Source organism: Parasteatoda tepidariorum, chromosome 4 (assembly GCF_043381705.1).
Source record: "Parasteatoda tepidariorum isolate YZ-2023 chromosome 4, CAS_Ptep_4.0, whole genome shotgun sequence".
NCBI lineage: Eukaryota > Metazoa > Arthropoda > Arachnida > Araneae > Theridiidae > Parasteatoda > Parasteatoda tepidariorum.
This window is the reverse complement of record NC_092207.1, coordinates 30,245,765-30,248,607: the sequence shown is the minus strand read 5'-3', so window position 1 is coordinate 30,248,607 and position 2,843 is coordinate 30,245,765. Positions and strand designations below refer to the sequence as shown.

Here is a 2,843-nt window from a genome sequence, read left to right as displayed (position 1 = left end):
AGGCACCGACGAGATTCGAACTCGTGACCTCCTGTTTACTAGACAGGCGCTTTAACCAACTAAGCCACGGCGCCTCGAGAGAACCAAGAAAATGCATGAAAAATTTTCTTATACAAAACAAAATCGGAGAACTGAAAGGAAAGACTAAATTTGGAAGAAAAAAATTTTCCTCTTAGAATTATGGCCAAAAACATTTACTTAAGGCACCGACGAGATTCGAACTCGTGATCTCCTGTTTACTAGACAGGCGCTTTAACCAACTAAGCCACGGCGCCTCAGGAGAAGTTCGAAAATGTAAGAAAAATTTTCTTTCTGAAAACTTGATGTAAAAAGAATATTTGGAAACTATTTTTTTTCTTTTTTTTCATAACCAAATTGCACTTCTTAAAGCACGAATTCGCGATTTCTTTCTTACTAAACAGGTACTTTAACCAACTAAGCTACGGGGAGGGAAAATAAAATGTATCAAATATTTTCTTATTAAAAATCAAAATCAGAATACCAAATTTGAAAACAATAGTTTTCTTACAGAATTATGGTCAAAACATTTCTCTAAGACACCGACGAGATCAGAACTCGTGATTTCCTTTTTATTAGAGAGGCTCTTTAACCAACTAGGCCACGGAACCCCAACAGAGCTTGAAAATGCATTAAATTTTTTAAATACAAATCAATATCGGAAAACTAAAAGGAAAGAATAAATTTTAATAAAATTGATTTCCTCACAGAATTATCACAAAATATTTTCTTAAGGCACCGACGAGATTCGAACTCATGATCTCCTGTTTACTAGACAGGCGCTTTAACCAACTAAGCCACGGCGCCCCGGTTGGAGACAGGATAGTATAAATTTCATTATATTAAGATTTTTAGATAATAATATTAACTAACTTTTTTCAACCATGAAATGAATGTTAAAGTGATGATGAATTATTATCAGTAACGTAATCACATCATTCTTATTACATAAATCAAATCACTTTTCTGTACCTATTTTCAGCTCAGCAAATAAGATAAGTCATGAACTTTGCGTTCCTTGCCTTATCACTAAAGATAAATTGCAATATTTATTTTTTTCGTAATTTTCTTGCGCATTTTGATGTAGAAAATAAGCCGTATAATTTGCTACAGCATAATTTTCAGTTACAAAAAAAAATTTCAGATTAGCAGCTTCAAAAACATGCGAAAAAATATGCTGATTGGAGTTCATAATTTTTTTTTTTTTTTTTTTTTTAACCTGGAATTATTTTAATGCGCAAAAGAAATCTGTGTTGCTGTTTTAACCCTTTGACGCAGATGTGAACCATTGTCCCTTTTACGCATTTTTTATTTTTTTTTTTTGATGCTCGCATTGCATCTAAAAATATATATTCGAATTTTGCCTTGTAAAAAAACAGTCTAATAGTTAATAAAAAGAAATTATTAGATTATCGGAATTATTTTCATACTAAATATTATATTATATTTATACTAAATTATAAGATCCAAAAAAAATTATATTATATTCAGATTCATACTAAATTATACTCATACTAAAATATAAAATCCAAAAAAAGATAGTTTGAAAAATAATTCATTCATGTTTAAAATTGTATCAATAATTGATTCTGGAAATTAAAAAAATTTCAATGACAAATGAATGTTTCTATTGGAACAAAATATCTGTAAAGAAGAGCGAATTTGAAAAATTATTGGCTTGAAGTTATATACTGTTAAGAAGACGCTATATCACGTGAGAAACTCTTCCAGTCAAATTCTCTATCATTAACATTAGTAGTTTACATTCCAAGTATAGAAAAAGTAAATCCAAGTAAGCCTAAAGTAAACGACGAATTTTCAAATGCTGAAAAAAATTTTGCTGAATTTTGAGTTATGCTATGAAGAAGTTATCCTGCAATAATTTGTTTGCACTTTTATATTTTGAAATCAATTTTGTTTTCAGTATTTGGAATTTCATTTGGAATTTTCAGTATTTGGATTTTCAATTGGTTTATTCTAAGTTTGCCTAAATTCACTTTTCTCTAAAACTTTAAATTTCGTATTTCCAATAGAGGTGAAACAGAATTTACAATGAAAAATTTCTCCCGCGATATAGCATTCTCTTAAGAGTAAGCTATCCCGAGAAAGAAACTTTACATGGCGAATTATGTTTCAATTCCACAACTAATTTAAAATTTTTAAGTTTAGAAAAATTTAGTTCAAGCAAATCTATAGAGTAAACGAAGAGTTATCAATTACTGAAACAAAATGTGAAAATGCAATTTGTAAATTTGAAGAGAATTGCGTAATCCTAAGTTATCCTCTCATAATTTGTTTTCATTTTTATATTTTTAATATTTCTTTTCAATACATGAAATTTCATAATTTACTGTAGATTAACCTGTATTTATTTTTCTCTAAACTTTATATTTCATAATACCAATGGAACAATGAAACAGAATTTGTTATGAAAAATTTCCATCGCGGTATAGCGTTCTTTTAGGAAGAGGCTATACCCTCACCCCTATAACTAATTTATAATCCCTATAACTATACCACCCCTATAACTAAGTTAAAATGTTAAGTATAGAGAAAGGTGAAATCAGTTAAATTTAGAGTAAAGCATAAAGTTCCAATTGCTGAAAAGAAGAAAAAAAAGTCAAGATGCAAACAAATTATTGGTATTTAAAAAAAAAGAAAATTCAGTATTTTAAAATTCATACCTTACTCTAGGTTTGCCTGAAACCAAATTTTCCATACTTTAAATTCTAAACTACTCATGGAGATGAAAGAGAATTTGCGATCAAACGTTTCTCCGTGGTATAGCGTTTTTTTTTTCTTCTTGGCAAAAGAATTTCAGAAAA

At 28.9% G+C, this 2,843-nt stretch overlaps 3 non-coding genes across 3 annotated transcripts; all 3 read right to left on the bottom strand.

Annotated features, from left to right (window-relative positions):
- Positions 1–74, bottom strand: TRNAT-AGU (transfer RNA threonine (anticodon AGU)). The gene has a single exon. It is a non-coding gene; the product is annotated as a tRNA-Thr (tRNA).
- Positions 75–201: 127 nt separating this feature from the next.
- On the bottom strand, positions 202–275 carry TRNAT-AGU (transfer RNA threonine (anticodon AGU)). The gene has a single exon. It is a non-coding gene; the product is annotated as a tRNA-Thr (tRNA).
- Positions 276–751: 476 nt separating this feature from the next.
- TRNAT-AGU (transfer RNA threonine (anticodon AGU)) lies at positions 752–825 on the bottom strand. The gene has a single exon. It is a non-coding gene; the product is annotated as a tRNA-Thr (tRNA).
- Between the last annotated feature and the right edge of the window lie 2,018 nt (positions 826–2,843).